Source organism: Hyperolius riggenbachi, chromosome 4, assembly GCF_040937935.1.
Source record: "Hyperolius riggenbachi isolate aHypRig1 chromosome 4, aHypRig1.pri, whole genome shotgun sequence".
NCBI lineage: Eukaryota > Metazoa > Chordata > Amphibia > Anura > Hyperoliidae > Hyperolius > Hyperolius riggenbachi.
In genome coordinates, this window is record NC_090649.1 from 483,078,371 (window position 1) to 483,091,241 (window position 12,871).

The window sequence follows — 12,871 nt, forward strand, 5'->3', positions numbered from 1 at the left end:
TACCTGTTGTTCAGTGCACCCATTTACCCACGTGAGCGCACGCAGTGTGCTATTCAATACCACCAGTCACTGTACCTGTTCACGGTACGTGTGTGTGACAGGTGCACATTTGTAATACCCATCACTGCATATACCTACTACCTACCTGTTGTTCATTGCACCCACCTTCCTACGTGAGCGCACGCAGTGTGATATACCACTCCGTGCATACCTGTTAACTGCACCTGTGTGACTGCACATTGTATTAGTCAAATCAGTACATACCTTTCACTTCATCCCCCCCGATTTGGACAAAACAGGTAGAGGCAGAGGAAGACCCGGAGGAAGGCCACCCGGGAGGTCTGTTCGAGGTCGTGCTGATGTGATTTTGTGCGGCCCTGGACAAAAGTACAGTGGTCAGAAGAAGGCACGTCCCATCAACTCCCAAGATTGTCAGGACGTGGTTGACTATTTAAAACAGAACACCTCATCTTCCGCAGCCACCAGCGCTACTACTAGCACCACATCCATTCCATTTGACACTTTGCAGGAGTTATTTGGTGGAGAATTACCGTATTTTCCGGCGTACAAGACGACTTTTTAACCCTATAAAATCTTCTGCACAGTCGGGGGTCGTCTTGTACGCCGAGTGTCAGGCTGCCGAGTGTCACTACATAAACATACCGAGCCGCGGGACGGGTTTCCTGCAGAGGCACATGCGAGCAGCCGCTCGCGCTGGTAATAGAGCTGCCGGTAATGCAGGGGACAGAGCAGCCGATCACTTGAGGTACAGTGCAGCAGCTCGCGCTGGTAGCAGAGCTGCCGCTAATGCAGGGGACAGTGCAGCCATCGCGCGGGTTTTAGCACAGCTTCCTGGATCAGGGATAAGCTGGCCAATCATGCAGCTTCCTGGTTATCACATGACCGATGATGCGGCTTCCTGGGGATCACCTGACTAATGATTCCTGGTCATGTGCACTCACGCTGGACCTATGAGGCTGCTGAAAGAGGAATTCAGTGGAGTGAACCAGGAAGCTGCTCTGCTGCTGACATGATGCTGGTTGGAATCAGGAAATGGCCTGAAACGGATTTTGGCTTCAGCATCTGGTATGTAAGGCAAATGCTGTGTGTAACAGCTAATGTAATAATAGCTTATATGTAGGAATGACAGCAAGTTAATATTATTATTATTATTATTATAAGTTTAAAAACGAAGTACACAGCCCCCCTCCCACCCCCCTTGGAGATGCAGCACCCAGTATGTATCATTTTGATGTGGAGTGCAGAGGGTGTACACAGGGGTGGGCCAGAGGGGTAGTCTTATACGGCGAATATATACCAAACTCTATATTTTAACTGGAAAAGTTGGGGGGTCGTCTTATACACCCAGTCGTCTTATACGCCCGAAAATACGGTAACTGATTCACAGCAACTATTGTTACAACAAGATGAAGGCGCTAAGCAAGTTACACCACCTCTTATGTCTGAGTTAGGCGACACTATGGCCATAAGGTGTGAGGAGGATGATGATGAAGTACCTGCTGTTGGTGCAGTTTATGAGTTGTCTGAGGCAAGCCAAGCTGGACACACACAAGCAATAGAACACAGCAGTACATGCATCCAGCTACATTTAAATGGTCAGCAGGTGCTCGTCAGCCAATCAGGATGCACTGTCATACACCCTTTACCTGCCATACCACATCTAGCAGCCATTAGCATTCAGGTGGGAGGCTTCAGTTGGACGCAATCGCAAGATTGCGTCGCTAGCAGGACCGCCCTGTGCAGACATCCCTCCCACGGGGGTCCCTCCCTAACTGCTCACCTGTCCGCCGTGTCCTAAAGCTGAAAAAAAAACGTTTAAAAACACACGATTGGTTCACATAATGGCCAGGGGCCCGGACCTCTCTCACTGGCCAGGGCCCCAAGGCCAACACGCGATACCTGGAGGGGAGTGCAGGTGGGCCTGGACCTCTCACACCCAGGCTCTGGACCTCTCACATCCAGAAAACCCACCAACACTGCCTCCATACTGAATGCTAAATTCAACACACAAGCAATAGAACACAGCAGTACATGCATCAAGCTACATTTAAATGGTCAGCAGGCGCTCGTCAGCCAATCAGGATGCACTTTCACACACCCTTTACCTGCCATACCACATCTAGCAGCCATTAGCATTCAGGTGGGAGGCTTCAGTTGGACGCAATCGCAAGATTGTGTCGCTAGCAGGACCGCCCAAGCCAAGCTGGGCAGGATGATTATGATGATGACGATAATACGGATGTCACGTGGGATCCTAACAGACAAGATGACCAAGGGGATAGTTCAGAGGGGGAGTCAGAGAGGAGTAGGAGGAGACGAGTTCCTGAAATAAGCAGGGGGAGCTTGTCATCAGAAACAGCTGGTGGCAGTGTCCAGCGCCATGTATGGACCTATGGCCAACCAGCCAACATGCCCTTCAACGTCAGCTGCTGATGCCACCATAGTGCCATCACCCCAGGGGGGCTCAGCGGTTTGGAAATTTTTTAGTGTGTCTGCCTTAGATCAGAGCAATGCCATCTGTTTGTTCTCTCTGCCTCCACAAATTGAGCCGTGGAAAGGCCAACACCCACGTAGGGACAACTGCCTTACGAAGGCACCTGCAGAAAAGGCACAAACTGCAATGTGAAGAGCACCTGAGGAAAAGCAGCACACAAAAGAAAAGCCACCCTCCTTCTCCTCTTCCTCCTTCAGGTGCAGCATCTTCAGCCACATTCTCCCTTGCACCTTCACAATCAAAGCCACCCTCCTCCACTCCGCCTCTGACCTTGAGCGGTTCCTGCTCCTCTGCACACAGCAGCAGCCAGATGTGTGAGGGAAATCTTTGAGCGGAAGAAGCCAATTTCTGCCAGTCACCCCCTTGCCCAGCGTCAAACAGCTGGCTTGGCGGAACTGTTAGCTCGCCAGCTGTTACCATACCAGCTGGTGGACTCTGATGCCTTCCGTAAATTTGTGGCCATTGGGATACCGCAGTGGAAGATACCAGGCCGCAATTATTTCTCTAAAAAGGCGATACCCAAACTGTACCATGAAGTTGAGAGGCAAGTGGTGTCATCACTGGCACACAGCAATGGGTCAAGGGTCCACCTGACCACGGATGCAGACGCGTAGCTTGGGGGGGTCGGGGTAGGACAAGTGCCCCGGGGCGCTGGGTCCCCAAGGGCGCCCAGTTGCTGTCATACCTCCGCATCAAATTAAAACATAGGCAGCATCGGCGCTCTGCATTTATCGGGAGTCGGGAAGGCTAGGTCTAGCAGCTTCAAGATTCCATCAAGGACCCATCTCTACTGCAGGTGTGGTGAAATTTTTTGCAACTTTATCAGATTTTGCAACCGGTTGCATTTATTTATAGGTATAGCTATCAGAAAATGCAACCTAACCATTGACTTTAACCTATCTGTATCAGAAAATGCAACCCAACCAAACCCTATTCTCACACAGAACCCTCCCCTCTTGCTCAACTAATAACCCCCCCTGGAGGGAACAATCCCCCCTCTTGCTCAACTAATAACCCCCCCTGGAGGGAACAATCCCCCCTCTTGCTCAACTAATAACCCCCCCCCCCCCAGGGAACAATCCCCCCCCCTCTTGCTCAACTAATAACCCCCCCTGGACGGAACAATCCCCCCTCTTGCTCAACTAATAACCTCCCCTGGAGGGAACAATCCCCCCTCTTCCTCAACTAATAACCCCCCCCCCCCCCCCTTGAGGGAACAATCCCCCCTCTTGCCCAACTAATAACCCCCCCTGGAGGGAACAATCCCCCTTCTAGCTCAATGGGATCTGTGGTTGCAAAAAATTACAGGCGTGTTAACAGAGAGGAGCCACGCCTACACAGCCATACACTGTCCTCTATGGCAAGTTGCAAAATATGATGGGTAGCAAAATTTTTCACTACACAGGCTGTCTCTTCAGCGCCTGTTATCTAGTGTTTAAAAAAGCTCTATATATTTCAGTTAGGCGCTGAGTAGACAGCAGGGTTGCCAACCGTCCGTAAAAATACGGACAGTCCGTTTTTATTACCCCCAAAAGCCGCTGTCCGTACCTGTCCGTATCTGGGAACAGGTGTCCGTCTGATTAGTGTGGATTTGACAGCGCTGGGTACTGCGCATGCGTGCCTTTCTGTACAGGCATATCGCTTGCTGGCTAGGGCAGCTGAGGTCCTCCTTTCTGTCCCCGACTCCCTCCCTTCCTTCCTCACTGGCTCCTGGCTGAGGCTCCCTCCAATAAGAACGGCCAGCGCCTCTCTCCTGCCAATTGAAAGAGAGAGAGAGAGAGAGAGAGAGAGAGAGGCAGATGGGCCCGCCCACATCCCCGTCCAGTGGCAGCACCCTGCAGGAAAGTGAGCAGTGAAGCTGCACCACGTGGGCCTAGAGTCAGTCCAGGAGTCACAGGCAGCGGCTGATTCACCCTCGTACCTCCTCATAGCTCTCTCACACAGGTAACTAGTGGCACCACATCAATGCACTGCATTGAAAAGAGCTGAACTAGCTCCTGCCACATCCAGCTGGGTGAAGGTGAAACGGACAGACAGCAGGAGAGGTGACTGGAGAACTATGCAGTTGTTTACATTCAGATCGGGAGAAGATGAGACACAAGCAGTGCAGGCTCAGTGACAGGCTGTCTGAAGCAGCATGCTGTGTCCCCTCTGCTCGAAGAGAACGTAAACAGACTGTGTGTAGTCACATCATCTCTCCTGCTGTGTCTGTCTCCCCCCAGCTAGATGTGGCAAGCAGCTAGTTTTATGGCCCGTACTCACGGGCTGCAGAAGTGGCCTGTCGCCAGCACACGTGAGCATGTGGGCGACAGGCCGGCGACAGCTTCTCTCCAGGTCCCTCCGCGTACACACGCGGAAGAGGGACCAGCGGCGAGACGGAAGCTGTCGCCGACGTTCCTCCTCCCCCCGCCGGAAGCTTCATTCACCTCTATGGAGGTTGTTGTCGCTAGTCCGCGTACTCACGCGGACTAGCGACAGTTGCGGCGGAGGTGCGGCGGGCGACTGTTGCCATGCGATTGAAACTTTCAATCGCATGGCGACAAGAGCGGCGGGCGACAGTTCGGGGTGCGCGCGTGTGCGACGGCCCATACTCACGGGCGACCTGTCGCCGCAACACGCGCGCGCCGCGTGTTGAGGCGACAAAAGTCCCTCGTGAGTATGGGCCATAACCCTCAGTGCATTGAGCTATAAAGGCTGGGAATTGTCTGCCTGTATGTGATCTGTCACAGTTTAGTGTTCCCCCTCCCCCCTTTTACAATCACAACCACACTGTTGAAAATAAGGGGACATGAATTGACCCCTCTTTTCTGCAAAGATAGATTTGTCTGCCTCATTCCAATGTACAATCCTCCTTCCTACACAATGTACTATTACTGTATGCCCTTCACCTATCGCTATCTCTACCATGATGTTACCATGTCTCTCTCACTTTTCCTCTAGTTGTGGCCTCCCATCTCTGTCCCATGTTCTGTTATCCACCCCTCCTCTCTCCCTCTCCCCTCCATATATTTTATCACTGTCTTTTTATACTGATATTATGGTGTGTGTGTGTGTGTGTGTGCGTGTGTGTAAGACAGCATTGTGTGTGGCGGACCTCTGCAGGGCAGCACGGTGTGTGGCGGACCTCTGCAGGACAGCACGGTGTGTGGCGGACCTCTGCAGGACAGCACGGTGTGTGGCGGACCTCTGCAGGACAGCACGGTGTGTGGCGGACCTCTGCAGGGCAGCACGGTGTGTGGCGGACCTCTGCAGGGCAGCACGGTGTGTGGCGGACCTCTGCAGGACAGCACCTTGTGTGGCGGACCTCTGGAGGACAGCACCTTGTGTGGCGGACCTCTGCAGGACAGCACCTTGTGTGGCGGACCTCTGCAGGACAGCACCTTGTGTGGCGGACCTCTGCAGGACAGCACCTTGTGTGGCGGACTTCTGCAGGACAGCACGGTGTGTGGCGGACCTCTGCAGGACAGCACGGTGTGTGGCGGACCTCTGCAGGACAGCACGGTGTGTGGCGGACCTCTGCAGGACAGCACCTTGTGTGGCGGACCTCTGCAGGACAGCACCTTGTGTGGCGGACCTCTGCAGGACAGCACCTTGTGTGGCGGACCTCTGCAGGACAGCACCTTGTGTGGCGGACCTCTGCAGGACAGCACCTTGTGTGGCGGACCTCTGCAGGGCAGCACGGTGTGTGGCGGATCTCTGCAGGGCAGCACGGTGTGTGGCGGACCTCTGCAGGACAGCACCTTGTGTGGCGGACCTCTGCAGGACAGCACCTTGTGTGGCGGACCTCTGCAGGGCAGCACGGTGTGTGGCGGACCTCTGCAGGACAGCACCTTGTGTGGCGGACCTCTGCAGGACAGCACCTTGTGTGGCGGACCTCTGCAGGACAGCACCTTGTGTGGCGGACCTCTGCAGGACAGCACCTTGTGTGGCGGACCTCTGCAGGACAGCACCTTGTGTGGCGGACCTCTGCAGGACAGCACCTTGTGTGGCGGACCTCTGCAGGACAGCACCTTGTGTGGCGGACTTCTGCAGGACAGCACGGTGTGTGGCGGACCTCTGCAGGACAGCACGGTGTGTGGCGGACCTCTGCAGGACAGCACGGTGTGTGGCGGACCTCTGCAGGACAGCACCTTGTGTGGCGGACCTCTGCAGGACAGCACCTTGTGTGGCGGACCTCTGCAGGACAGCACCTTGTGTGGCGGACCTCTGCAGGACAGCACCTTGTGTGGCGGACCTCTGCACGACAGCACCTTGTGTGGCGGACTTCTGCAGGACAGCACGGTGTGTGGCGGACCTCTGCAGGACAGCACGGTGTGTGGCGGACCTCTGCAGGACAGCACGGTGTGTGGCGGACCTCTGCAGGACAGCACGGTGTGTGGCGGACCTCTGCAGGACAGCACGGTGTGTGGCGGACCTCTGCAGGACAGCACGGTGTGTGGCGGACCTCTGCAGGACAGCACGGTGTGTGGCGGACCTCTGCAGGACAGCACGGTGTGTGGCGGACCTCTGCAGGACAGCACGGTGTGTGGCGGACTTCTGCAGGACAGCATTGTGTGTGGCACTGGCAGGCTTCTGCAGGACAGCACGGTGTGTGGCGGACTTCTGCAGGACAGCATTGTGTGTGGCACTGGCAGGCTTCTACAGGACAGTATTGTGTGTGGCACTGGCAGGCTTCTATAGGACAATATTGTGTGTGGCACTGGCAGGCTTCTACAGGACAGTATTGTGTGTGGCACTGGCAGGCTTCTACAGGACAATATTGTGTGTGGCACTGGCAGGCTTCTGCAGGACAGTACTGTGTGTGGCACTGGCAGGCTTCTGCAGGACAGCAATGTGTGTGGCACTGGCAGGCTTCTGCAGGACAGAAATGTGTGTGGCACTGGCAGGCTTCTGCAGGACAGCAATGTGTGTGGCACTGACAGGCTTCTGCAGGACAGAAATGTGTGTGGCACTGGCAGGCTTCTGCAGGACAGAAATGTGTGTGGCACTGGCAGGCTTCTGCAGGACAGAAATGTGTGTGGCACTGGCAGGCTTCTGCAGGACAGAAATGTGTGTGGCACTGGCAGGCTTCTGCAGGACAGCAATGTGTGTGGCACTGGCAGGCTTCTGCAGGACAGCAATGTGTGTGGCACTGGCAGGCTTCTGCAGGACAGCAATGTGTGTGGCACTGGCAGGCTTCTGCAGGACAGCATTGTGTGTGGCACTGGCAGGCTTCTACAGGACAGTATTGTGTGTGGCACTGGCAGGCTTCTACAGGACAATATTGTGTGTGGCACTGGCAAGCTTCTACAGGACAGTATTGTGTGTGGCACTGGCAGGCTTCTACAGGACAATATTGTGTGTGGCACTGGCAGGCTTCTGCAGGACAGTACTGTGTGTGGCACTGGCAGGCTTCTGCAGGACAATATTGTGTGTGGCACTGGCAGGCTTCTACAGGACAATATTGTGTGTGGCACTGGCAGGCTTCTGCAGGACAGCAATGTGTGTGGCACTGGCAGGCTTCTGCAGGACAGCAATGTGTGTGGCACTGGCAGGCTTCTGCAGGACAGCAATGTGTGTGGCACTGCCAAGCTTCTGCAGGACAGTACTGTGTGTGGCACTGGCAGGCTTCTACAGGACAATATTGTGTGTGGCACTGGCAGGCTTCTGCAGGACAGTACTGTGTGTGGCACTGGCCGGCTTCTGCAGGACAATATTGTGTGTGGCACTGGCAGGCTTCTACAGGACAATATTGTGTGTGGCACTGGCAGGCTTCTGCAGGACAGCAATGTGTGTGGCACTGGCAGGCTTCTGCAGGACAGCAATGTGTGTGGCACTGCCAAGCTTCTGCAGGACAGCAATGTGTGTGGCACTGCCAAGCTTCTGCAGGACAGTACTGTGTGTGGCACTGGCAGGCTTCTGCAGGACAGAAATGTGTGTGGCACTGGCAGGCTTCTGCAGGACAGAAATGTGTGTGGCACTGGCAGGCTTCTGCAGGACAGAAATGTGTGTGGCACTGGCAGGCTTCTGCAGGACAGTATTGTGTGTGGCACTGGCAGGCTTCTGCAGGACAGCATTGTGTGTCAGCTCAGTAGGACTGTTTCACATGAGCCTTATGCAGTAATCACCTGCTTCAGCTAGGTTGCTCTCCTCCTGTAATCCACAAGAAGTTTCAAAAAAAGCCCGCTACTGACTCCGCCCCCTGACTCCACCCCCTGTCCGTCCAAACCTTGGGGTGTCCAGATTTTTTGACCATTTTGTCCAGGAAAATTAAGAAATTGGGTTGGCAACCCTGGTAGACAGCCTGCAGAGCAGTGTGGGGTCTTCAACTTTGAAGTATGGAACCCCGGGAATATGCAGAGCGCTGGTGGTGATGGGATTCATGGGAACACTGCAGCTGGGAAAGGGGAGCAGAGATGGAGGGTGACAAGTTGCTGCTGCTCCTGTGAAAGGAATGAGCTACGGTATGATGTATCTCAGGCTGGTCAGGAATGGTATGATGTATCTCAGGCTGGTCAGGAATCCCTCCTCTTTTCTTCACGCAGCACAGTGGTGCTTCCAGCCTGGACTCTGCATTCCATGTCTGCTCTCATGGTAAGGGGGGAGGGGGTACTTAACCCCTTCAGTAACTTGGCTGACTTTTTCAGGAAGTGTGTGTGTGTGTGTGTTTTCAGTGCGTACATTGTGTGTGTTGATTTGTTAAAACAGAGATTTCTGCTCCCTTTTTTTTTTGTAACCCTATACATTGTGTGTGTGATTTGATGATAGAATGTGTGTGTGTGTGTGTGTGTGTCTGTGTGAGAGAGAGAGTGTGTGTGTGTGTGTCTGTGTGAGAGAGAGAGTGTGTGTGTGTGTGTCTGTGTGAGAGAGAGTGTGTGTGTGTGTGTGTGTGTGTGTGTGTGTGTGTGTGTGTGTGTGTGTGTGTGTGTGTGTGTGTGTGTGTGTGTGTGTGTGTGTGTGTGTGTGTGTGTGTGTGTGTGTGTGTGTGTGTGTGTGTGTGTGTGTGTGTGATTTGCTGATAGAACAATGATTTGTGTGAGATATTTTCTGATAGAACGATGATTGGTGTGTGTGTGTGCGTGCGTGCGTGTGTGATTTGCTGATAGAACAATGATTTGTAAGTGATTTGCTGATAGAAGAATGATTTGTGTGTGTGATTTGCTGATAGAAGAATGATTTCTGTGGGTTTTTTTGTAACCGTATACATTTTCTGTGCGTATGTGTTTTTTTTTTTTTTTTTAAATAGCAACACCAACATCTTCCACAGCGCTCACTTAAAGGACAACTGAAGTGAGAGGGATATGGAGGCTGCCATATTTATTTCCATCTAAGCAATGCCAGGCCCTCCTGCTGATCCTCTGCCTCTAATACTATTAGCCATAGCCCCTGAACAAGCATGCAGCAGATCAGGTGTTTCTGACATTATTGTCAGCGCTGACAAGATTAGCTGCATGCTTGTTTCTGGTGGTATTCAGACACTACTGGGGCCAAATAGATCAGCAGGGCAGCCAGGCAACTAGTATTGATTAAAAGGAAATAAATATGGCAGCCTCCGTATACCTCTTACTTCAGTTCCCCTTTAACTGTCTCTTAGAAGGGCTCACAATGTAATACCTACTATAGTAATGTGTCCATTGTAGTCTTAGGCTAATTCAATTAACTTATCTGTATGTTTTTGGGATGTGGGAGGAAACCAGAGTGCCCAGAGGAAACCCACACAGACATGGAGATAGTGCCCTGGCTGAAATTCGAATCGGGGACCCAGCACTGACTGCAAGGGTGAGAGCTCTAAGCACTGACTGCACCACTATGCTGAGGGCATAATTTTTTTTTAATTATTATTATTGGGCTCGGGTGATCCACTTCCTGCTTGTAGCAGCATCCAATGTTACCCTTTCTAATAGCAAATTATCTTTAGGGTCACTTTGCCTGTGTTTTGGGAGAAAATGCTGGTGCATTAGGAAGGGGGGGGGGGGGGGGTGATGGCCTGATGATGTGTGAGTGGCCCCAAAATTTCTGATGGCGGCCCTGCCAGTTCCTGCCTGACAGCCCGCCGGGGGAGTATGGGAACTCGGAGTGTGCAGCGCGATTTTGCTGGTGCTGCCGCTCACACTTGGGTGACTCGTGGGCGCGGCTGCTGGAGGGAGGCTCACGGTACAGAGCAGCTCCAGGACTTCCGGGGGAGGATGGACGGGAGGCTACTGCACGGCAGAGGAGATTGTCAGACCAGGAGAGGCTCCCCCAGGACTGTGTCGGCTCCATGCAGAGAAACAGGCTGTGTGAGTGACAGCTGAGGGAGGGGGCAATGGGCGGACTGCAAGGCTCAGCATGCATTGAGAGAGCGCCTAAAACTCAAGTGCCAGCATAACATTCACCTAAAGCACTGCAAGTCCGGTGCAGGCTATGCTGACACTTGTCGTGCATTACAAACTGGCTATTCTGGTACTTGTAGTTCCTCACACTCGAGCACATACAGGCTATACTCGCACTTGTAGTTCATCACATACTGGCTCTTGTAGTGAAACTTGCATTTTAAGTGCAAGTATATCCTGTGTGTGATGCACTACAAGTGCCAGTATATCCTGTGTGTGATGCACTACAAGTGCCAGTATATCCTGTGTTTGATGCACTACAAGTGCCAGTATATCCTGTGTGTGATGCACTACAAGTGCCAGTATATCCTGTGTGTGATGCACTACAAGTGCCAGTATATCCTGTGTGTGATGCACTACAAGTGCCAGTATATCCTGTGTTTGATGCACTACAAGTGCCAGTATATCCTGTGTGTGATGCACTACAAGTGCCAGTATATCCTGTGTGTGATGCACTACAAGTGCCAGTATATCCTGTGTGTGATGCACTACAAGTGCCAGTATATCCTGTGTGTGATGCACTACAAGTGCCAGTATATCCTGTGTGTGATGCACTACAAGTGCCAGTATATCCTATCCTGTGTGTGATGCACTACAAGTGCCAGTATATCCTGTGTGTGATGCACTACAAGTGCTAGTATATCCTGTGTGTGATGCACTACAAGTGCCAGTATATCCTGTGTGTGATGCACTACAAGTGCCAGTATATCCTGTGTGTGATGCACTACAAGTGCCAGTATATCCTGTGTTTGATGCACTACAAGTGCCAGTATATCCTGTGTGTGATGCACTACAAGTGCCAGTATATCCTGTGTGTGATGCACTACAAGTGCCAGTATATCCTGTGTGTGATGCACTACAAGTGCCAGTATATCCTGTGTGTGATGCACTACAAGTGCCAGTATATCCTGTGTGTGATGCACTACAAGTGCCAGTATATCCTATCCTGTGTGTGATGCACTACAAGTGCCAGTATATCCTGTGTGTGATGCACTACAAGTGCTAGTATATCCTGTGTGTGATGCACTACAAGTGCTAGTATATCCTGTGTGTGATGCACTACAAGTGCCTGCATAGCTTGTATGTGATGCACTACATGTCAGCACAGACTGTGTGTGAGGCACTACAACTAGCTATACTGGGGCACTACCTACCTATACTGTAACTTGGCACTATACTAGCTATACTGGGGCACTACCTACCCATACTGGGCACTAACTAGCTACACTGGGGCACTACCTAGCTATACTGGGCACTATACTAGCTGTACTGGACACTATACTAGCTATACTGGGGCACTATACTAGCTATACTGGGGCACTACCTACCCATACTGGGCACTATACTAGCTACGGGCACTACCTAGCTATACTGGGCACTATACTAGCTGTACTGGGGCACTACCTACCTATACTGCGCACTATACTAGCTATACTGGGGCACTACCTACCTATACTGGGCACTACTGCTAACTTCCTGTACATTTGGCTCCACCCATAACCACGCCCACATTTATTATGTGGCCATGCCCCTTTTTTGGCACGGCGGAGCCTTCACCTTAGGGGGTGCATTAATAGTCTTTGTCCCCGGGCGCTGAAAGCCCTAGCTACGCCTCTGCACGGATGCCTGGTCTGCCAAGCACAGTCAGGGCAAGTACATTACTTACACAGCCCATTGGGTCAACCTGGTAACCGCTGACAAGCAGGGAGTACGTGGCTGTGCAGTGGACCTACTTGTGACACCTCTACGTCTTGCAGGCAGGCCCGCTGCCACCTCCTCTCCTCCTGCTACATCCTCTTTGCTGTCGTCCTCCTTCTTGGCTGAGTGGCAGCGCAACTCTACTGGTGCTGTGATCTCCTCTCCAGCTACACAGCCCCAGCTCCCCAGGGCCTATGCTGCATGCCAGGTACGACGGTGTCACGCCATCTTAGACATGCCTTGCCTCAAAGTGGAGAGTCACACTGGAGCAGCTCTCCTGACTGCTCTGAACCAACAGGTGGATCAG

The 12,871-nt window shown here is 52.7% G+C and overlaps 1 long non-coding RNA gene across 2 annotated transcripts in view; it reads left to right on the top strand.

The window, feature by feature from the left end:
- The first annotated feature begins 957 nt into the window (after positions 1–957).
- Positions 958–12,871, top strand: part of LOC137571014 (uncharacterized) — a 37,940-nt gene continuing 26,026 nt past the window's right edge. Inside the window, exon 1 of one of the 2 annotated variants that reach the window (XR_011031280.1) lies at positions 958–1,086. This is a non-coding gene — a long non-coding RNA (uncharacterized lncRNA). Of the gene's footprint in view, positions 1,087–4,337; positions 4,460–12,871 lie in introns of those variants that run through there. The other variant, XR_011031281.1, reaches the window with a different exon arrangement.